The sequence below is a fragment of the Desmodus rotundus genome, chromosome 4 (assembly GCF_022682495.2).
Source record: "Desmodus rotundus isolate HL8 chromosome 4, HLdesRot8A.1, whole genome shotgun sequence".
In the NCBI taxonomy this organism is placed as follows: domain Eukaryota; kingdom Metazoa; phylum Chordata; class Mammalia; order Chiroptera; family Phyllostomidae; genus Desmodus; species Desmodus rotundus.
Genome location: NC_071390.1, coordinates 21,289,457 through 21,313,603, shown reverse-complemented (window position 1 = coordinate 21,313,603; position 24,147 = coordinate 21,289,457). Strand labels below are relative to the sequence as shown.

Genomic DNA, 24,147 nt, shown 5'->3' with positions numbered 1-24,147 from the left:
GTAAAAATGATATGAGAAAAAAATTACAGGAGATAAGATAGATGCTCAAAACAGTGTACAGAACACAGCAAATACCCACAGATGTTAGCTATTATTATACACCAGTAATCCCCGATCAAAATGTAATTAGAAATCTATCCACAAAAAAAAGAAGAAGAAACTGTAAAATAGCAAAGAATAACCCTAACAAAACAAAAACAAAAATAAAAACAGCCCCACTGTAAAAGTTGTAAAGCTCCCCACAGGGACACAGAGCTGCTGTGCAAGCAGGAAGACGTGCCGTGTTCCTGGGTGTGAGGCCCAAGACGACAGACAGACCCGTCAGTTCTCCCCTTACTAGTCTAGGAACCCAGCGGAGTCCCATTCAAGCCAGATTTCACTTAATCAATTGATCATAAAATTCATCTGGAAGAAGAAATACAAAAGAATAAGCAAAAATATTTTTAAAAGAACAATGGGAAAGAAGTTGCTCGATATCAAACATGCTATGAAGCTGTATTATGAAGTTCATGCTGGAATAGACAAATAGATTCATGGATCAGAATAAAGAATCCAAAGCCATAATCATATTTGCAGGGAATCAGTGGATCCTAAATGTGGCCTTTAAAGACAGCGGATGAATAATGAATTAATCAGTAAACGGTATAGAGACCACGGGACACGTGTTTGGGAAATAAAATAAAAGTAGAGCCCTACCTCACAGCAGACATCAGTTCTAGATGGATTAAGGACATAAACACTTTTTAAACTACACGAAAAACCATTGAAGTATTAGAAGAAAATATAGGAAAATATTTATAATCTTGGGGTAGGAAAGACGTTGTTAAGATGAGACAAAACTTTGAAGCCCCGAAGGTAAAGACGACAGAACTAACCTCCAAATAATAAAACCTCTGTGCAACAGGGGACCCTGTGAGCAAGCTGAAAGGAGCACCGGAGCACACACACCAGTTACACGGTGGGCACCCGGAACGTATAAAAAGATCTGATAAATAACGGTGAAAAAGTAGGCAAGTGAGCTAAAATTTCAATAAGTAATTTATAGAAAAAAATACACATGGCCAGAAAAACATATGCAGTAATGTTAAACCTCCAAGTACTGTTTAAGCACTTTATATAGATTAATTCATTTAATAACTAAAAAATTCCTACAAATTTAATATTTCTCATTTTTTAAAAAATATTTTATTTATTTATTTTTAGAGAGAGGGGAAGGGAGGGAGAAAGAGAGGGAGAGAAACACTGTGTGAGAGATACACCAATCAGTTGCCTCCCACATGCCCCCAACCAGGGTCCTGGCCCTAAACCCAGGCACGTGCCCTGATCGGGAATCAAACCGGCGCCCTTTCAGTTCTTAGCCCGGCACTCAATCCACTGAGCCGCACCAGCCAGGGATGGTATTTTTCTAAGAATGATAATAGGATTTATAACTACATTTTAAAAGCATCACTACCTTTTGGAATATATAGTGAAATACTTATTTATATGTCTGATACTTGCTATAAGATAATATGAGAAAGAAAAGTATATGGGCAGAATTGAAGCAAAATTGGCCAAAAATTGATAATTATCCTACTTTATTACATTTTTTTTTATGTCAGATGGGTAATGTGCCGATGTCGTAACAAGGTTTGTGGGAGGCACATGTCACACAAGAGCGTGAACACCCAATCATCACACTTATGAACTACAAAAGGATCACTTACTTATGTTTTTAAATTTTTAAAAAATATTTTATTACTTATTTTTAGATAGAGTGGAAGGGAGAAAGACAGGTAGAAAAACACTGATGTGTGAATAAACACCAATGGGTTGCCTCTCACATACCCCCAACTGGGGACCCAGCCTGCAACCCAGGCACGTGCCCTGACTGGGAATCAAACTGGTGACCTTTTGGTTCCCAGGCCAGCTCTCAATCCACTGAGCCACCAGTCAGGGCTTAAATTTTCCATGATAAAATTTCCACAAGGAAATTGAGGAACAGAGAGGTCAAGTCAAGGTCACATAGCTAATATGTGGGAGGACTCATGATTTGACCTGAGCCACTTAGGCTGCAGAGTTCAGCTTGTAATCACTATTTTATATATACTCCGCAAATGAGATAACATGTTTTTTTATCCTTTAGAAAGGCAAAAAAAAAAATTTTTTTAACTGGAGGACTGATAAGTATAGGAGAAAATAGGTGCTTGTAGGAACTGTTCATAGGCAGGCATATAACCCGATACAGTCCAACTGGGTGGCAATTTGGCAACATCTAAAAACTTCTTTTAAATGCACTTATCCCTCAATCCAGCAAGTCTTTTCTAAGTATCTTTACTCGAAAAATATCTGATTACATGCACAAACAGGCAAGTACGCAGACTTGCCCTAAGGCACTGTTTATGACAGCAAACCCTAGAAACAACCTCAGTGTCCAGCAGCAGTAGTTGGATGGCTCAGTAAACCACAGTGCACCGCCTTCTCCGAACTAGAACGCAGCAGTGAAAGGAATGTGGTAGAGAGATGTGTCTGACAGCACAGGGCCTCTGGACCATATGGGTAGGGGAAGAAGTCAAGTTGCAGAACAAACGCATAACGTGAGCCTAAAACAAAGCAGAACCCTACATTTGTGTGTGAATGCACATACACCGTATTCATGAAGTTATACGTGTCCGATATTTGCTTCACATTGCGAGATCTGGAGTGACGCATACCGGACTTCCTACAAAAAGAGCGGTGTGGTGAGGGGCCGCGGGAAACTGAAGAGGAGTTTTACTTTATAGTCTGTGTATTTTAAGCTGTTTGAACTTTGTACAATTGAACATATTTATATATTACTTAGGTAAAAAGTAAAAGAACACAGAAAATGAGAAATTAAAATAAAGACGGTAACAACAATATTCATTTTGAAGTTGCCTGAAAGAAGGGTTGCACATTGGCGGTACGCTGCATTCTGAATATCTGAGTTTAGATTAGGAGTAATATCACACAAACCAAGGAGTCAGTTGGCTACATCTTGAACCCAGCTCACCTGGAGGGCTTCTAAGTGGTTAGGGCCTGGAAACAGTTGCCTCTGAGAATTTTACAAATTTCACCCTCCTCTTACAGTACTTTCCCCCTAAACTTCTGCTTCCTAACCACTCTTTCTGTAAGGGGGTGAACAACAAGCTTCTTTAAACAGGTGGGCTTCTGAACTCCACTGGGAGCCCAACAGAGGCAGAGGGGACAGCGTACCTCACAACAGTACCTGTATGTACTGGGGACTCAATGACTGTCGCTGCTATGGCTACCTCAGCCTGAAGCACAAAATATATTTCCAGCTTCGAAACAAATCATTTTTCCTTTTAGGTGGTCCATTTTGACATCATGGTAGTGGTCAGGCCCAAGGCCTGGGCTACCATGCTACTAACGTCTTCAGCTGGGCACGGGCAGCCCGTGTGGTCTGGTGATTACTGGGGAGACTAAGGCCAGACAATCTGGTGGTTTTTTTTCAGGTTTGCTGATGAACAGACCGTAAGTGGCTGGCATTTGAATAAAGGCATGAGACGGAAGGACGATGAGAACCATTAGGATCAGCTATGGCTCTGCAGAGAGGAAAGCAGAGCCTGACTGGCAAGCCACACAGCTAGTCAGGACACCAACGCAACAAATTTATTTTAAAGTTTGATTCTTTTAAACATACCCACGTTAACAAACCACAGGGGGACCTCGAGATTCAGACTTGATCTGGACTTTGGGCAGGAGAAATAGGGAAGAGGAGATGAAAACAGGTCAAAGAGAAATCTGCGTGACCTACGACCCGAAGGTCCTATGTCCCTGACCCACTGCAACATTTAGACCAGCAATGGAGTCCTGAGATATTGGTCTGGCTCTTATTTTTATTCTCAATGTTCCATAAGCACCAGCGTGGGGCAAGCATCAAAGTGTAACCAAGACCTTATAGAAAGAGGTTCTCTCTGAGGATTCAGAGGGCAGAAGTGCCCCTCCAGACTACCCACCACATAACTGCACGGCCTTTCTCATCCACTCACCTCCTAACTCTTGCCAGGCTTGAAGTAAGAGAGGCCCTGATGACCCACCAATGAAAAGGAGTGTCACAGTGACATCCAGCAAGTTAAAATAAAAAGGGAGGCAGAGGGCGTGAGTGTCGACTTACAGGCTCACCACCGCCATCTATCCCTGGGCTACTTCTCTCCCATTAAGTCAGAGGGAAGAGAAGGGAAGGTGAAGTTCTACACTCTTCCACCTGGTCTGACTGCTGCTGCGCTTTCCACCATTACCCTGAAGGCTACTGCAGAGGGTGAAGGAAGTTAAGGAAAGGGGAGGGGTGTCATGGAGGTTGGTAGACCTATAGGGCCTCTACGCATCATGAATTACACACAGCAGGGTTACAGATGTATGATCCATGACAAGAAGAAAAGAGAGGACTGTGTGTCTATATACATAGTAAGTAAAACCTATTCCTTAAGAAAAAGGGTGTTCACTGTAGAGGTGAGCCAGCGCCAAACCTTGGTGTGCAAATCCAACCAATAACTCTTATGTTGCCCTGGCTGGTTTGGTTCAGTGGAATGAGCCCAGGACTGTGAACCAAAACGTCGCTGTTCAATTCCTGGTTGAACACGTGCCTGGATTACAGGCAGGGTCCCCATTGGGGGTGTATGAGAGGTAACCGATCAGTGTTTCTCTCGCACATCGATGTTTCTGTCCCTTTCTCCTTCCCTTCCCCTTTCTCTAAAAAATAAATTAAAATCTTTAAAGAAAATAAAACTCTTGTGTGAACTCCTTCCCTGTAATGGGAGACGACAAGGGCCCCAGAGCCCTCACAGTGGCCACACAAATGGAGACTTCCATTACGTGGGGAAGTGGAAAAGTCACAAGGCTGGAGAGAGTGTAGAAGTGAGGGTGCTGAGGTCCCTTTACGCATGACTTCCATCCCAGGGCTCTTCAGGAAGATGAAGTTCTGAGAACTTCCTGATTTCCAGAGTAGTTAGCAGCATCAGGAATTATGACCTTGAACTCTGTTCCTCCCCAAGATCTCCTGCCTCTTGACAATGGCACTAAGGAGGGAAGAAGCGGGAGTCTCCATCTTCCATCCAGTTCTGGGAGGTAAACTGTACTCCCAGAGTCTGATTCAGGCTGCCCGCTAGTCATTTGCCTCTGGAGGAGGACCAGCCAGGTCAGGACTTGGCTCCAGTCTCTCTCTGCCTCACAGGGAGGGTGCTCATTTGTCTAGCTCCACGTGTCTGCAGGCAGGGTCTTTCCCCTGTACATGACCCACTAGGAAAGTGGCAGGTTTTTCTAAGGACACCATCAACAGTTGACAAAGGAAGACTCACTGATCAGCAGACTAGTAATGAAACGAGGAAGCGGAGATGAAAGGCAGTGCCATCCACACAGGCACTTTGGGACTGGATGACGTGGAGCAATTTGGCCTCTATAAAAATAGTAAGCCCTACTGTTCTGTCTGCCCTACACCATCCCTCCGTACACACGATTCAAGAGAGACTTCCCCTGTTCTTACACACTCTCCATCCTCTGGCCACCGTTAATTGATCCAGGGGTGGGCAGCTGACCCATGCTGGGCCAATGGGCCTCTGCCCGGAGATTATTGGATGCCAGTCACTCTCCATGACTTAAGCAATGAGCTGCCAAAACTCAGGAGTTCTTGGCAGCTTTTGGAATAAGCCGGTCAGCTGGGAGAAGGAAGCTAAGATCCAGGAAGAAAGAAAGATGAACACCCCAGAAATATAAAGTCCTGGCAGCACTGTGGCTTCTGAGGCCAATTTCCCCTGAGCCCAGCTATATCTGTGCTCTTTCTTTGACTTGGTTGCTCCGCTCTGCCCTTGGACTTCATGAGCCAAACATTTCCAGCTGTATTTAAGTAAATGTGAATTTGGTTTCTGTCACTACAACCAATTTGTCCTGGCCACTCCAGTGCCTCGTTCAATAGCTGATAAATTTCTCACCCATATGAATGTCCCCACTGATGGATGAGCAAAGGGCTTTATCAGACACCTATTGGACACCTTGAGGCCTGGCTATGAAGACACCCCACAACCATGAAATCAACAGCTGGTGGGTCTGCTAGGAGAACAGTTAGAACAGGGTAGTAAAGGCTGGCCTGGAATTTCAAAAGGGGGATAGGTATGCTCTTACACCTAGGCCAGGGAAAAAAATATGTTCTCCCACTCCCAGCAGTTGGTGAGGACACGGTCTGGACAACACAGCTAAGGAGGCTGTTAGAGGAGTGGGATTATCATTTCTCAGTGAGAAAGCCCTGGTCTTCAGAGAGTTGGCACACGGGTCCTTTTCTACAGACTGATGAGAGTGGAAGTTCTGCTGGAAACCACTCTGGTGGGAGAGAGTCTGGTCCCCTCTCAGCCCCTTCTATTTTCAACAACGACAGTGCCAGGCACCTGAGACATGGGTAACCTAAAGATACTTTCCGGGTACTTCTCTAGTTTGAATTAAGGACAAACAAAATAATTAAGCTAGGGATGAAAACATAGGAGTTAATTTTACCATTTTTTCTTTGTGTGTATGTTTGAAATTTTCCAGCATTAAAAGTTTAAAATTACACACACATGAGTAAAACTTAACTTCGAGCAACTCCTTTGTTGCAACTTCTTTTATCCCTCTCCTACCCTGCCCCAATACTTATGGCCCAAAAGCTAAGGTAAAAATAAATTTGACCATATGAGCAAACTTGAATATTCCACTGCTGAGTCCCCCTGAGTGATTCAGCGACACATGCACACACGCAGGAGGGACCAAACAGAAAACACACACGGCACGTAAAATGTTGTTTTTCTTAAAAAACAAATCAAAAAGCCCCATACAACCTAAAGCAGTCCAAAAAGAGCCTCTCGCTCTTTTTTAATGAAGCTGGCCCTAGGTCAGAAAGACACTGAAGTCATAAATCAGAAATTAGGTGTGAGGAAAGCAAGGCCCGCCCATACACGGAGAAACACATTCTGGAACATAAAATAATAAATGATATCATGTCATATAAACACTCTATAAACATATCGTATACATTACATAAATAGACACTTATGTGTATGTATCTATATCTATAGCTACATACGAGTACAGGTATGGATATGTACATATAAAAAAATGAAGCAAAACATGACCAGTATTTGAGCTTCAGGTTCCTCCGAAAACCCACCTCCTTATAGGAAGCCACCACGTGGAGCCCATTCCTGCTCCTCTCTGAGCTACTCCACACACACACCCCAAGACCTCCAAGTGCTAACCAGCATTTGCTCCCCATAAACCCTTACCTCCACGCTCCTGCTCAGGACTTTGTCAACAGCCCTCACCTCCCCACTGGCAGCCTGTAGGCACCAACTGCTACCTCCTAAGGCCCCTTGGTAGGCAAATACCTTGGCATATTTGTTTTCTGGGAAAAGTCAACCCCTTGATGTTTAATTTCACCTTTCTGGAACATTGGAGTGAAGGCCAAACACATCATGAGCCACAGGGAAGCACTGGGGCCAGGGCGGTACCTGACTCGCTGCCATGCCCGCCATCAGCGCCACCAGGCCCTCCCCTAAAGTACCAAGGCTGGGGGCAGCTGGGTGTGGTGCTAACGCTACCCCTGTACCTAACCGGATTATAGACTTTGGATGTATAAATCTACCTTCTTCCCCATCACCCTCCCCAGATAAGATCAACCCATCTTTCCAACCAGCACTGCTCCTCAGAGATTTGGCAGGAGAGGGCAGTGTCATCACCTGCAGACTACCACCATAAGCCCTTTCAGCCAAGCTGCACATCAAGAAAGCATCCCAGGCCACTGATTTCTTTTCTGCTGAGTCTCCGCACCTCACCCCCACCCAAGCAACAGGAGGAACACTGGAGATTAGCATGTCCATCCAGTCCTCCCCGCAGCCCTTTCCCAGCCCAGGGCCAGGAGGTGGCTGCTGGCTATCCAGCCCTCAGTTGTTGAAGGTCGCAGGTGGAAAGCTATGCTGTGGCTCAGCTCCCAGGTACCGGTATTTGGCTCCTGGGAGGAAAGACAACCTGGGCCCAGTCACAGCCTTGGGAAGAGGGGCATGGCCAGCAGGGCTGGCTAGGCCTTGCCATCCTGTGCTGAGAAGACATGTGGAAGCAGATACACATACACAGCCTGTGTTTGTTCCTTTTGGTGAGGGGGCACCCGGGATGACGCACACATACCCACGCAGGTACACCTGCTGCCTGCAGAGCAAAGGAAAGCGGTTCCCTGGGCACATGCGCGCCCTACACATACATGCGCACCACCTCTGCTTTCGGTGCTGCGCCCCACAGAGTCTCTCTCCCCAACCTTCCTGGGCAGCGGTGATTTCTAGCCAGCCCAGGTGTTAAGCCCCTGCCATTTCCCCCCCTTCAGCCGGTCTCTGGCCCTCCCTCTGCCCTCCCACAGTGTGTGCTTTCAGGCCACACAATGAGTGGGAGGAGGAGAAACACTTCTATTGAGGAAGGCGTTTTGTTGTTTCATCCCCAAGGGGGGGGGCTGAGGTAGGGAAGAAGTGGGGACCCACAAAATTTCTAATAAGCAGTTTCTCTCCTCAAAGCTAAAATGATTTTCTTTAATTGCTTAGTGGGAACAGTTTATTGTGGGGTCCCAGCCCTCCCCCCCAAGCCTAATTGACTTACTGAAGTTTAACAGGGGCTTTCACCTGGAGAGACTGCAATTACTCCCCCCACCCCACATTCGTACCTGGGCTCTCCCCACAGGGGGCCTTTGTTCCCCCTAAATACAGCAGTGACACAAATGTCCTCAGCAGCAGGGGAACGCATGCAGGGAAGTGGTAATTTTCAGCCCAACGCAATTAGCTGAGGGCTTTTCAGCCTTCCCAGTGAATGGCGGGGAAACTTCGGCATGTGGGAACAGTGAGCTGGGCTGCTCTGTGCGAGTCAAACAAAAGAGGCCTCTGAATTGAGTCCCGTGGTGAGCCAGGGCTGGTGGGGGCAGCTGGGGCTGGGGCCTGGACAAGGACCCACAGCATCACCCACCCAATCTGTGCCTTCCAATCAAGGCCAGTGGTCCCAACAGCTTTCTGCGAGGCAGGGGCATGCAAGGCACTTGGCTTGTACCTGGCACCACAGCTCTGCATGTATGAAGCAAACAGGGAAAGGGTGGTGGGACTGAGCCGGGGCAGAATGAAGTGGGGGCCAGAGGGCCACAGGGCTGTAGCTCACATTACACTGTGGACCTTCATAGATACCCCCCCTGAGTCAGGAAGCTTTAGGGAAAGAGACTCTCCTGGGGGTGCGGAGACAGGGAGACCCAGGGCTCTAAATCTGCTGTTGCTACCACAGCAGCTTCTACCACCCAGCGAAGGAAAGGGAGTTCTCTGCCTAGGGGTGGCTTTGGGGCAAGGGAGGCACGTGGTGAAAGCAGCGCTCAGCTTATCTGGGGTCAGTGCTGAGGTGTCCACAGGCCAGGATGTGGGCTCCAGCAGGATGTCATGTGCTTACTGCCAGCCTCCCACAGCTGCCCCAGGACGGCCCTGACCAAGACCAGGAGAGAGAGGGAAGCAGATCCTCTGGAAGGATGAAAAGGTTAAAACCAAAACCAGAGGGGCTGAGGGACAAACAGCTGTGCCTGGGTGAGAGGCAGAATGAGGAGTTGAGATCACTGCCAGGCAGGAACACGGGTACAAGCCAGGGCTGTACCAAGGTGGGCAGCCCCGGACACACCACCGGGAAGGCCCGGGGCAGGGCCGACAGATCAGCATTCCATACCAGATGAGCTGCTCGTGAGCTGTCTGACCTTGGGCAAGCCTGTACCCTCCTTCGGCCTCACATTTCTTGTCTGTAAAATGGGAAATAGATGCACTAGAACAATGTTTTCTAACTTTTAAAAACAACCACAGAAAACTTCGGTGAGTTAACATCTCTAATAGATTTATAAAACAAGAACCAGGGGAGCTGTTCTGGTTGAGCAGAGGCAAGACATTAGGGGGCTGAGTCCCGCCCACGTGGCCTTCAACCCTCCTGCCTTTTGACGCAGACCTTTGCAGCTGTGCCTAGAAACCCTGGAGCCAGTTGCTCTCCAGGGCTACTCCACCACTAACACGATGACCCAGCAGATGCCAGGACTGATGAAAAGGAGCCAATCTGGGCTTTCCACACCACTGGCCACTCTCTACCACCCTGCCTCCCGGCTGCTCTCCACTCACAGCGACAGAAGTGGGATCACACTCCTGCTTGTCATCAAAAACCACACCCAACATGATGGCGTCTCTGAGCGCCCAGGTGAATTACATGCAGGGGCCACCACGGCTGGGGCAGTTGGAGCAATCTAGCACATGGCTTGTAGGTGGCGGTCAGGTCAAACTTTTTGCTTGTTTATCCAACAACGAGATCTAGCCATAAAAATGGCTGCAATATGGTGTGCTACCCCACCCCGCTCCTTCACTGGCCTGGACCAGTTGCTAGAAAGTTCTGTCCCACCCTCCCCCCATCCGTCACCCCCAGCTCAACACTACCAAAGAGATTCAAAGTGATTCTCTACAGAAGGGTCCACAAAGGACTGGGTGGCTAGTCCAAACACCCACGGTTCAGAGGCAGGAAAGCAGATCCTCTCCTCACACCGCACTCACTGCTCCTGGTACAACCCCTTCCTTCTGGGAATGGCCCAGACCAATAACCCACGGGGGACGAGTGGGCCTGTCCGCTCAAAACAACTGGCTCAGCTCTAGTCACACCTGGCCTGGATTCTGTCTTCTCAGCTTCTGCTGTCCCTGCATCCGCCGTGTGTCCGCTGTGGAAGCTCTCACTCTGGAACTGACCACCCCTCTCACGGAACAAGGTTGTGCCCGGGCAGTTGCCAGGCTGGAAGCAGACAGGTTAGGGGTCTCATTCCTTCCACAGGCACCTCAGGGCCACCCCAGCCGGCCCGGGCTATGTGCCGGGGTGTTCAGGAGAAACCAGACTCGCAGAGGCCTGCCCTTAGGCAGCTGGAGGTCCAGCCAGAGAGTCGAGTCTTCAATTCATATTTTTAAAAAATTGGAAGCCATTCAAGACAATCAAGAAGGTCTGATCCCAAATGACAGTGAGATCACCTGGGCCGAGAGAACAGACAGTGCAGCACAGAAGCTGAAAAGCGTGAGCTCTGCACTCAGATGCCAGGCTCACACCCCAGGCCTATCAGTTACAGCTGTACCTTTGGGCACAGTGAGTAACCTCTCTGTTTCCATACTTGTAAATCGAGGTGGTGACAGTACCTATTCGGGAAGATTAACGGAGATCTTACTGCAAGGGTCTGGCATAGTGCTTGGCACTTAGCTGGCACTCCAGCGTCTGTCATCCTCATCCCCGTCGTTATCACCATCAGTGACAGGCAACCGAGAGACAGCGGGGACTCATGATCAAGAAGTGTTCCCCTCCTGAAGCGTCAAGAACCAGGTAAGAAGAGAGACCTTGGGTTCCCTGTCCCTATTCTGCAGACCACTTTAGAAAGCTGCTGTCAGTGCTGATGACCGCCAGGACAAATTTAACCATGGCCATGTTTAAATTTGGCCATGGGAGACCCTGAGTCAACCAGGGGCCTTAAAGGGGCAGACTGGAATCTGTGCCCCTTAAACTGACCACAGCCCCCTTAGCCCCTCCTGCCCCCCACTCTACCATCAGCCTGCTGGCTGGAATGCAGCGGCTTCTGTGCCAAAAGGCCCAGGCCAGACAGGAGGCCAGGAGGCACAGGTGGTTCTCAGAGGAGATCCCTGGGCTCCAGAAAGCATTTCCCCCACAGGCGCAACACAACTGAGGCTTGTTGTTGGTCAAGGCGCCTTTGCTTGTCTGGGCTGCAGCCCAGACAGCGAGGCGGCTGGGGCAGGCCAGGGGACTCAGAGCTTGTTTCAGGGGGAGGGGGCGGTGAGCAGCAGCAAGGCCTTCTGGCACCACCTTCCTCCTTCCCTGGGTTTCTCACTTTGTCCAGCACAGCAGCCTGAAGGAGGCTGGGGAAGCACTTTTCACTATCTGGCAAATACAGCCACAGGGGAAGGGAGAAGGATGAAAGGCTTGGGGGTTTTTAAATTTGGTTTGGGGGTATTTAGGTGGTTTGAAAAAATAATAAAAAGAAGTTGTTTCTGCAATCCAATTAATTTCAAACCCAGGATTCAGATTATAAACAGCCAACAGAGATCCCACAGCACCTCGTACCTGTTATCCCCCTTCTGAGACTTGAAGTCCCAGTGGAGCCAGAGTTGTCCCAAGAGGCCTGGTGGGAATTTTTCTTCCTCTTGGTGATGGCGGTAAGGATGGGGCACAAACATGGCTTCATGGCTTCAGGCAGCCTGACCACAAAACTCTGGGGCCTCCCGCTCCCCAGGTCCCCACAGACCCGTGCAGTCCCACTGGTCACGGGTCTGCATGGCTTTCCAAACGGAGGCTTGACACCAGAGGCTGCCAGAACCCACTTCTTCCCAAGAACCATGTACTCTGGCCCCCAGCCTGCCCAAGGCCTCCTGTAATGGGCTGAGGGGATTCCAATGATGATCTTAACTTGCCTGTCTCCTTCATTAATTCCAGAAACAGAGCCCCACCCACAGGTCCCTCTGCCCCATTGGCTCCCTTCTACTGGGCCCCAGAGCCCTGACTCCAGGCCCTTTGCGGCCCTACCACCTAGAGAAGAAGAGGGGAGGGACTGTTCTCACCAGGTCTTTGACGTGTAACGGGTCTTTCACATAGGAGTTTGGGCACCGCTGGGCTTGGGAACCCCTTTCCGAGGCAGCTGCCTGTCCTGCCCACTTCCTCAAGGTAAGCCCTACCACTCCCACCACATCCTCAGTCCTTGCTTTGGAACAGATTTGTTCTGGTGGCATGTTTTTGTTACTCATTTTTGAAATCACAAACTATAAAAACTACGGGTCTCTCTCTGAATAAACCTTAGGATACCAACAAGGGCATTTGATTGGAAGTTTCCTTTCTTTCCCACTAAGCCACTTGGGATGGAATCAAACCTTTCAGAAGAATGAAAAGACAAGACACAAATTTGCAAACACACTCAGCAAGGGTGGGGTTCCTGATTTGCTGGCTGGGTGACCCAGCCCACTTCAGACTGTCGTTGCTACACAGGACGTGTGCCAAGTGCTGGACCCTGGCCGCTGCTGACTTGAGGTATCCTCAAGAAGGTTTCTAGAGAAAACCATCTCCCCATCCACCTTCCCATCTTCCTCTGTGAAAAAGCCAAGGAGTTTAGGCCCTGACCATAAACCCGCTCAGAACCCTCAGGTCAGCTGCCACCTCACAAGCCTGGGCCCTCCAGTCAACTCACCAGTACCCGCCCTCACTCAGGGTCTGCCTTCTCCCCTGGGGCCACAACCACCCACGTCTTTCAGAAAACGTGTCCTTGCACTCCACCACCGGTAGGAGGAAAATTCACAGGGAAGGAGAGTCCCAGGGGGAAGGCTGGGGAAGATAATCTAGAGAACAGAAGGACTTCAGGAAACATGGTGATTGCCAGAAACTCAGTAACTAGGTTCCTAGCTCCTCCTCCATGCTCTAGGGCACAGGTGGCAAACACAAGGCCCACGGCCGAATCCGGCCCTCCACCTTGTTTTGTCCGGCCCAGCACCTTGTTTCTACCCGGCGGCAGCACCAAGCTCTCACTTAACTGTTAAGGAGTAGTTACATTTATGCAGTCCCAAAATTACATTCGGCCCTTTGAAGGCTGATGTGGCCCCCAGTGACAATGACTTTGACACCCCTGGTCTAAGGAAAAGAAAACAAGGGCCCAGTGGCATTAAGAATCCACACACATGCACAGTCACTTATGCTGAGGTGTCATCTTGGGGTGACTCTGTACCGGGAGAAGCAGTGACATCAACACAGAGTACTGAGGTGAAAGGCAGGACCCCACGTGGATCATCTCGGGAGAGGTTGTTCGTGCTTAGGGGGAGGGTGCCCAGAGACCACGGAACCTGCCTGCCACCTGACACACACAGAGGCGCAGGCTCTGCAACAGGTGCGCAGGCTCTGCAACAGGTGCAGGCGCACACACCAAGCTAGGGAGAGAAGGGCACAGGGTCTGTGCCTGAAAATAAAATAAAATAAAATAAATAGCATTGGCTATCCATCTCAGCCAGTTTTCATGAGGTGCTAATTCTTTCCTCTGATCACCTCTTCTCCTTTTCTTGGGGAAGTCAAATCGTACAAAGGTAAACTTTTCCCTCTTTATGGGGAATGGGGTAAAAAGGAAGAAAGGGGCAGATAAAAGAAGCTACCTCCTACAGGTGCTCAGTAAACTCAAATTGCAGGTTCACCCAATCACTGGGGAGGTCCCAGGCTGAGGAATGAAGAATGGGGTTAGGCCTCCATTAGGGATTAGGCCTACTACCCACAGAAAGACATTCTGTGTATTTAAAGTCCCAGAAACCTCAGACAGGTTGAGCTAAGCAGGGACTTGAGGTGAAAGTAAAGGATGGTTTGTGTGAGAGAAAGCAAAAACTCTAGGACTTTGACGAAATCCAGCAAGCACTGATTCTAAATGAGATTCTGTAACCCTGCTCCTGGGACTCCGGTCATGGCAGAAACTCTCCCATGAAAATCAGTCCCTTTTTCCAGCTTCCCTGAGAACAATGAATACCAGCTACACTCTGAATCGGAGTTTTCCTGGGGACTGATTGGACTGGAGACGTGAGCCCTAGGGTGGCAGCAGCAGGAAAGGGAGCCAGAATTTTAAAGCCGACATCACCTGACTCAGATGATATTCCATAGAGAGGACCAGGCCGCCCTTGCCTAGACCAAAGTTTGTATCCACCCAGCTCAGTTAGAGGCCAGACCCCCCCTCCCACCCCCACCCCAGCCCTTCCCTGGCCCCACAGGTGCAATCCAGTGCATGCTGGGAAACAACAGTTGTCGACCCACTGCACTGCACCTCAATCTCCCCATTTGGTACTTTCAGTATAAACTTTAAAATGGTCTCCCAGGGAGGCAGGGTTTCTGACCATTTTTACTGTCTGTCAGAATTCCTCTGTCTTACTCCAGAAGTGAGCCCCCCACTGCCCACCACCACCTGTGGGCTTCCCCACTTCTCTGTCATTGACAATGAATGAGGGAGCACCTCCAAGCACCCTCCCACTGGTCCATCTCTCCCTCTCTCTACCTGTCTCCAAACACTCCTTTAAATTGTTGGGTGCTCTGCAAGGTTACCAAGAGCAACTCCTGACTCTTCCTCCAACTAAATATAATTATACTTGAAAAGGGAAAAAGACAGTCCAGAGAACCCCCAGAGAGGCCTGCTGCACTCTTCCCCCTTGTAATGAGCTCAGTAATGAAATGCCCTGCACTCCAATTAGTAAGAAATGCTCATTTTCTCCAGCTGAACACCCCCCATAGATGTATCTAATTTGTTTCCACGATTCCATCTCTTTCCTCCACCAAGTCTGCATTTAAAGGTTATGATCTGTTGGTGCCCTCCCAGGCCCAGCAGAATAGCCTGGGGAGCAACAGTGTTTTCTTGGAGCCCCGGTGTGACCATCCTCAACACCCCTTTCCTCAATTATCACATCCATACACATAAGCTCTGACTCTTTCAGGTTATGAGCTGTCCACAGAATGGAAGAGAAGGGTGGGAAGACACAGCATTTGGAAAAATTAAGGGAAAAGAACAGTAAAAGGAAAAGAGGAGGTGCTAAGTATTGCTGGGAGTGCTTATTTCTCAATGAGAGAAATGTTCTCGGCCTTAGAGTGGCCCAAACCAGGAGCCACTCCTTACCGGTAGGCTGCTTTGGGGCGCAGGCCCCTCACAGGCCCTGGGGCTCCAGCTTCTTCTCCCTCGTCAGGCCCAGCAGTGTGGCGGGCACCGGTCCCTGAGACAGTGTGAAGGGTGCCAAGAGCAGCACAGAGGAGCCGCTGTGCTCGGGAAACCTGGCGAGATGCCTCTCCAGGGCCACCTCGTCTCAGTGGCCAGCCTGCATCTCTACCTTCTGATCACATGGAAAGTGAAGACACGGCTCCTTCCTAACAACCTGATCCCTCGGAGGAGGGCCTCACTCCGGGCACCACCAGACGCAGGACCATGGCCTGGCCACGGGCAGCAGTGGGCAGGTCATCTCTACCAGCTCCTTGCCTCAGGAGTACCCTTGGGTTTCTCTCTCCCCAGAAGCACAGCCACAACCAGGCAGATGCTCAGAGTCTCCCCGTCCTCAAGTCATGCGTATGTATCCTCTCTCAGCAAGACTAGGGGCCCAGAATGGGTAACGGCCCTTTCCCGCAGCTCCCGGCATGAGGCTACACAGCAGTGAGGCAAATGGTAAAGGCAGAAGTCATCCTATTGGACAGTCCCTAGTGGGTCATGAGGCCCCAGTTCTCCTCACTGGGGAAAATGCCTCCCATTTGGTCCCTAGTTTCTAGGGACTCTTCCCTCAACTGCCGGAGAGAAGCATTAGAGATTTGCCAATGCTCCCCCAGGCACGTGCCTCTTTTCTCTCTGGTTCTGTTCTCTCCTGACCCTTACCAGTTGCTGGGTAGTCATCTGCAGCAGACTGGTGCTCCCCCAGCACCCCTCCCGTCTGTCCCCACCCCCTCTGAACCCCTGCAGACAAGGCCCTGCCCTGGCTCCCTGAAGCTCACAATCTGTGCTCCTGCCAGACTCAGTCACAAGAGGGGTGGAACTCACTTCAAGCTGGCAGCCCTGTGTGGTAGAACTAACTGCCCCTCCTCAAGGGGTGGGGGTGGGGGGCCAGCAAGTGTGTGCCTGTGCATCCCAAGGTGCTCTTGTTTTCTGGGCACCCCACATGGTCCGTGACAGACGCATGGACGGGGGAATCCTCTGCCAGCCAGAATTGGCATCTCACCCTACCTCTTAAATCTGCCACTAGCCTCCAGGGCCGAAGACCCTCCAAGAAGAAGAGGCCCTGCAAGACAAAGACCTGAGCCACCCACACCCCCGAGCCTGGCCTCCCAGCCCGACACAGGCCCGCATTAAAATCAACACTCCGTGAACACACAAAACTGACAGGGCAGAGGGGGAGCACACATCAGATACAAAGATCGGGCTCTCGGGAGACGCGGCCTGTTGGTCTCCCATGTTAGCTCCAAGTGACTAAGCGCAGGGTGGGAAATAACGCCATCCTGGCGGCCAAAGCTCCTGCCTGGGCTCCAGGTTCGGCAGCCTTTTCACAGAGGAGATGCCTCTGCCTGGAAAAAAATGCGAGCATTGTGTGGGGACCATTAATGCATGCGCCTCTGCACATTCCTTCGAGAAGAAGCAGCACACCAGTCCCTGAGCCCCCAGCCCTGTGCCCCAGCGATTGTGCCGGCCTGCAGCACACTGCACATGCCACCTGGTCCTTCCCCCCAGGCCCCCGGCTCTATGAGTGGTGGGAAGGGGCCCGCCAAACACCCTGGCTTCATTGTGCCCCAGAAAGAGGGGACTAATTACTTGCCTACACTCTGGAGCGCCCAGCCAGGGAGAAAACAGAGGCCAGTGGGGTGGAGAGGGTGGGAAATGGGGGGGGGTGTTGAAGAAGGGAGAGAGAAAGCCACAGGATACATTTCAAAGTTTCTCTTTGGGGTGGAGGAAAGAAAGCCTGGTCCTGATGTGAAATCATACAGAGGTCAGGGCTGGGTCTCCCACCCTTGTGAGAAAGTGGCGAATCGGGGACGGTTTATCAAACAATCATTTTTTTCTTTTGAAACCAGGAGGCAGCAGCTTGGACAATTCTGCAGATGTGCTTGATGAGTTAGGGACAAAAATGGCCCTTTTCTGCCCCCCTCCTCCCCTCCTTCTGTAAGGGCTCCCATAGGGGGTTGCTTCTCCCTCCACTGCCTCCGGGACCCTCCCCTCCCTTCTTCAGTGGTCAGCTGAGACCCCCACCCACTGCTTGCCTTTGTACTCTTGGCCTTTGGACATACTGACAGGGGCCTTTATGAGACCCCAATCAAGACCCCCATGTCACAGGTACCTAGTAGAGACACCAGACCTTTTCAAACAAGGGACAACAAGGAAAATCGGCTGGCCCATTGTCTCTCCTCTGTGCTAAGTGAGATGAAAGGGGCCCGCGGCCCCCTCCCTAAGAGCCCGCCTGCCAATCACCTCTAGTTATTAAGGTCACAATGTGTAAATTCTTTTGACCTGCACCTAATCAAAGATTCACCGGCCCTTTCAAATCCGAATGGGGAGGAGGGGAGAGATTCCCTCCCATAAACCCAGCAAACTCTCCCTCAATAAAATTTCTCTCTCTGATTCCTTCTCTGCTTCCCATCTCCACCCCCTCGCTTCTCCTTACTCCGCCCTCCTCACCACTAGCTTCAAACACAAATGACAAGCCCCATGGAATTACTACCCCAAAAAACCCAAGGAGGATTTGAAAGTTTCTATTTAATTCTCTTTAAAGAAAAAGTTCCAGACAGGGACAGTTGCCCAAGCAAGCCCAGAACCTGAGTGGCCCCTGTGGCTCTGGTGCCACATCTCTCCAAATGGCCAAGTGGTCAGTTGGCTTTTTTCTCTCTCCTGAATCGGCCTCTCTTGATTACCCCAATACCACTATGCATGGAGGAAACTACAAGGATTAATGCTACTACCTCACTTGGCATCTCTAACTCAACTGCTGACCCTCCACAACCCATCGTACCCTAAGTGATTTTGTGAGCAGAGGGGAAAAAAACTACCAAGCCCAAAGTGGGCAACCCTCAAGAAAAAAATAACCATAGGGTAGAACAATAAAGAACAAGAGCCGGAGGAAAGAACTTAAGAGAGAGCAAAACTTGGAATTTAGTGTATGTAGTTTGAAAAGTATATAATGTTTAAATCAAGCAAGCAGAATAAAATGCTTGCAAATTTCTATGCATCACTATCAAGGCTGTGACTTTGATTTTATCTCTCTTATCATCACTTAGAATAAGGTGGAGACCTAACAAAACAAGCTAGTGATAAGTGAATGTATATAAATTGCCCAAAGTCTAGTCTTACTGGATGCTCTGCTCTCTCTGATGGTGCTTTTTGCCTCTTGGTTTCTGCTTGCCCAGATGTCTTTATTCTTTCTGAGCTTTCCTTTGGTGCTAATCGCTCAGCTTATTTCAACTATTGTCTCTGTACTGATGCCTTCCGCATCTTGACCCCAGGTCCAAGCTCCAGGCTACCTCCCTGGCTGGCTCTGGCCATGGCCACCTGCCTGTGCCATGACTCAAGTAAACATGTCCCAAACAGAACTCCGCCTTCTTAAGGCCAGGGTCCCCTTTAACCCTCAGGCTCGTGGAGGAACTCAAGCGGGTCTCCGCCCCTCTGCCCCAAACGCAGTCACGACTGCGCACAGGCTGTGTCCTGTTTCTCCTGAACCCGGGGCATCTTCCCACGGTCCAAGGAATCCAGCCGCTCACTGCTAACAAAGTGTACTCCCTGAACAGCATACAAACAGCCTCAGTCTATCCCCCTCCGAAGTATCCCATACACTGTGCCACAAGGTAAATCATTTAGTGGCTTCAATCTGGCCAAAAATATTCTATGGTTTCCTATTACCCTCAAGTTAAATTCAAAGTCTGCTCTTCAAAGCCCTTTCTAAACCAGGCCCCAAACTTCCACTCCAGCCTCCTTGCCCACCACATCTTTAGACAAACCTTCCTCCCCAGGCAGCCAAACTTGTCTGCTTTGAACGCCCAAACCTACACTTAGCTTCCTGTCCCTTATGTCTTTGTTCATATCTGTCCCCTTACCTCAATTTTCTTATGCAACTTAAGGAGCACCATCATTCAAGTCCCACCTCAAATTCCATGTCACCCAAGCAGCTCTTCTGATTTAACAAAAAAGGTTACCGCTTTCCTCCGACTCCCTGTCAATAACCTTAACAGTTGATGGCTCTCACACTGTATATATGGTGGAATAAATCTGAGGACATGCAGACTGATTGGACTATAAGCCCCTGGATGGTAAAAACTGCCTCTTGTGTTACTTCATATTCCCCACGTGACCTTACACATTATAGCATTCTTGACACATCTGTATAAGGCAGGCGTTCAGGAATATGCATTACACACAGGAAAATGTTTCTGAGTGTACATTGCCTTTTTAGACAAATTGCAGTATTTTAACTGAGTTCTTTCCCCACAAAAGGTCCCGAGCATGAAACTGTCTTTAATGCTGCAAAAGTAAATGTAAGGAAGGATCTTTTCAGGGTGAAAGAAATATGCTAAAGTGGATTGTGGTGATGGTTGCACAGCTCTGTAAATTTGCTAAGAATCATAAAATTGTGTACTTAAATTGTACACTTAAAGTGGGTGAATTTTATGATATATAAATTATACTTCAATAAAACCATTTAAAATAAAAAAGTAAATGTAGGTGTATGCATCCTTAATTTAAATAACTGTAAAGAAAAGAGGAAGGATTCTCTATACAGCTGCCTGATACTAAAATAGACATTTAAATGCAATTTATGTTTTTTTCTAATTATAAAAATAGGCTCGTTATAAAAAATTTAAATACAGAAAAAGTAAATGTCAGAGAAATCCACCACATAAGAAACAACTCTAATGACAGTCAAATAAATGACTACCATGCTGTTCTGTGACCTTCTTTCACTTAACGAACTTATGACATCTTTTGGGATCAATTAACACACATCTATATCATCCCTTTAATGACCATGCAGGACTCTGTTGAATGGATGTACCATAAAACATTTAACCAGACTCCTATTAATGGATATATATGTGTTCTTAGTACAAGTCTTTATATGTACATCTTGTATACTTGTCTTAGGGTAAATTCCTAGAAATAAAATTTATGTGTCAAAAGATTTCACTCTTTTATTTAGATACTCACTGCCAAACTAATACAGGTGTAAAACCCTAACTTCTCCTCTCCTTCCTGCAGATAGCCCACCTTCACCGCCTGCAAAGACGGATTTCCCTGGCCACTGACCTCTAACAAGTGGAATAATCCTTTCAACAATTTACATTTTCGTGTTAATTTTTTTGTTTTGATTCTCAACTGCAGCACACCCTGGAACACTAGTGAGATTCAAACTGGTCAGGAAAGTAGAATGCTTCAAACACATCAACTCATGTGTCCCTCTCTCTTTGCCAAATGTTACAAGTCTCACCCTCATGCCCAGCTGACCCTTCTCATGGTTATTTACCATAGGACCCCACCCCAATCACTCACTCGGTCTCTTCCCATTCAGGCCCAGGCGGAAAGAGGCCCAGGCTTTGCCAGGACAGCTAATGCTACAGCTGCGACAAGACAGAAAACGACTGGAGAAAGTGCCGGCCTATAATAGTAGAGTCCTCAGGAGAAAGAGACAGTGGGTCATGTACTCTGAGCTGCACCCTCTCCGCAGCCCTGCAGGCGACAGCGCAGTGAGTTCAGGGTGAGGACCATGTGCTAAGTGATGGCCATTGAATGTGGACAGCATCCTAGAGGGAGACTGTGCTCCTGAGACTCCAGAGTTCGGACCATGTACCACAGGACTGACCCAGGGCAAGACTCACGCTAATCTCTCTTTCAAAATGCCCCAATTATGAAGAAGGGAGGGAGGGACACTCATGGTGGCCATGGGCACAAAGGGGTTCATTTCCGTTGACCCTGCACATCTCAGCCTTTCCTTCCCTGTCTGTCCAGCCAGTGCACGTCACATGTGCATTAGAGCCACACATAAAGGAGGAAATACAGTCCCCACAGCTGCCCGGGGCCTCTACTACTGAGGCCCATTTATGCTTGAAAAGCTCTTCCTTCTAGCCTTTGTGTCTTCCTATCTAGTTCAGCTCCTACAAAGAAGCTGGTCGGAAGCTCCTCACCTGACTACTTACTATGCCAGCATAATGAAAGTGGTGGCTATCCCTTACCTATCCCCACCTCCATCACCATCAGAAGCAACACAGACATAAGTGTCTCCAGCCTGGAAGCAGAAAGCCACACCTCTCTAGATGGGGCCAGTGAAGCCGGGGAAATTGAGAATGGAAAAAGGCCTGCTGGCCCCACATTCTGCTTCATCAAGCCTATCCACGGTGTTGAGAGGATCACAGAAAGCATAAGATGAAGAGCCTTGGCTGTAATGCCTTCGGTAAGCAGGCAAGCTCCTGCCTCCAGATGCAAGCTCTCCTGCCTATATGCAGAGGCTCCAGCCCCCACGCCCGCCATGCACATTTTCTAAAGTGTACCGACTTTAGATGGGGCTGCTGTTTCCAGCCTGCTGTGAAAATCAAAATACTACACCATGACCACCATGGCCCTTGTTCCAGAAGCTGGATTATGGCTTTGCTGGAGGAAGGAGCAGGGGAGGAGACGGCAGGGCAAGCTGAGTAGGGCCAGAGACAAATCTGAACACAGGAACGTGGAAAGAGTGCATGTGGGGGAGGGGGTCACGGCCAAATATGATTTATAATTATTTTAATCTCCTAAAAGGTTCACTCTCATTATTGCAATTCCCACTTGCAAATTAAGACCCTGCTGAAGATTTTGGATGTTATCACATCCCAACTGGCACTCCACCTGCCCCTCCTATACTTTTTTTGTTCCCCATCCATGTTTTACATTTGCATTGCAAACTATGAAAAAGGAAAGCTTCTGCAGAAAGCAATTTCCTGGGCCAGCAGCTCTTGGACTAATACTCCCTTTGCAATTACCACGGCTTCTGTATGCACGTACTCCCCTCCCTCCTCCCTCCACTCCTCCCTCCTATGCCAGCAACTTCTGCTTGAGCCAAGTCTGTCTGACAGGGCACTACAGACCATGTAACAAACTACTTGCTGTGAAAATGCCCTGGCCAGAGAGAGGAGCAAGAGCCAGCTGGGAGAAGGGGCAAGGATCCTGGGTAGTCAGCTTAATAGGCAACCCCCGGGGCATGGCGGTAGCACTCAGATACACAACTCTTACAGAAGATGGCAAATAAAAACCCTGCTCCCCAAAGTTCTCGATCTGCAACTTTAAGCGTCCTGTTCAAAAAGCTGCTGGAGAGGCATGAGGGTTAGCCCCTGTCCAATCCACAAAGCCAGAGATCTTTTGGTCTGAAGGAAGAGCAAAATACATTTGCTGGCTAGCTGAGGCATAAATGCATCCTTTATGGCCCTCATACATAGAAACTCTAGTCAGCACAGCAGAACTCAGAGTCAGCGCCGACCTTTGTGATCGACAGCATGTGTACAGCCAGTCTCCCACACCACTGGTGTCAACATATGCTGTTGCTGGTGGCACACGCAGATGTCTATTCTCTTTCTTGGTGTGAGGTGCCAATCTCCTAACCCCCAAAATGGAACTATAATAAAGAAACTTACTGAGACTCACTGATATGGGGGGTCATGAGCAGCAGAATTCCTGTTCTTAGGTCTTAAGCCCATGACTGAGCCGAGCCATGCGTGACTGTCCTGAATGTGGAGAAGAAATACAGCTGACACTACGGAGTGCCATCTAGTGATCCAGGGATGAGGACGCTCACAGACGGGAAGGGGGAAGCACATTTTCTTTTTCTTTTTTTTTTAAGATTTTATTTTATTTGTAGGGAGAGGAAGGCGAGGAGAAAGAAAGGGAGAGAAACATCAATGTGTGGCCACCCCCTGGGTGCCCCCCACTGGGGACCCGGCCTGCAACCCAGGCACACACCCCAACCGGGAACCGAACCCACAACCCCCTAGTTCTCAGGGTGTCACTCAATCCACTGAGCCACACCAGCCAGGGCGGGAGGCACATTCTCAAAAAGTCTGGCTTGAAATGAATAGAAAAACAAGGAATTTAAGACGACTCCAAACTAAAATACTGAAATCTGCCCCAAACTTCCTGACAGCCGCCTATGTGCATGAGGACAGGGTGACCCTCCTACCTCAGACGTGACCCAATACACAAACGTATATTCATGCTACTGATCAGCCACACCTCCGTCACTGCCATTTTCACTCAGGTCCACCCAACCCCCAGTCAACTTACAAGAATAAGCTCCGTTGGCTCAAGAAACTAAAACCACAGACACTTCACAAAGATCCCTCTTCTGACTGGTCTGCGTACCACAGCTAACAGGTGGGGAAACCTTAAATATACGAGCATTGGCATGACAGGGCCACTGGGACGGATCAGTGCCGTAAGTCAGGCAGGACTAGAAGTTTCCGCCCCGCCACCAGGTTCCTCTTTAGCCTTGACAGATCAAACTCAAGCCGATGCAGGCAGCAGAGATCAGTTCAGTGTCCGAGCCAAAGGTCTTCACAGTGAGGGACCAAAGCTGCCCTGGCCAGGCCTCTGCTGGCCCG

At 49.1% G+C, this 24,147-nt stretch overlaps 1 protein-coding gene and 1 non-coding gene across 4 annotated transcripts in view; both read right to left on the bottom strand.

The window, feature by feature from the left end:
- Nucleotides 1–24,147, bottom strand: part of FBXW4 (F-box and WD repeat domain containing 4) — an 80,772-nt gene that overhangs the window by 25,627 nt on the left and 30,998 nt on the right. The window lies entirely within an intron of this gene.
- On the bottom strand, nt 1,596–1,699 carry LOC112300540 (small nucleolar RNA U13). The gene has a single exon (XR_002974415.2). It is a non-coding gene; the product is annotated as a small nucleolar RNA U13 (small nucleolar RNA).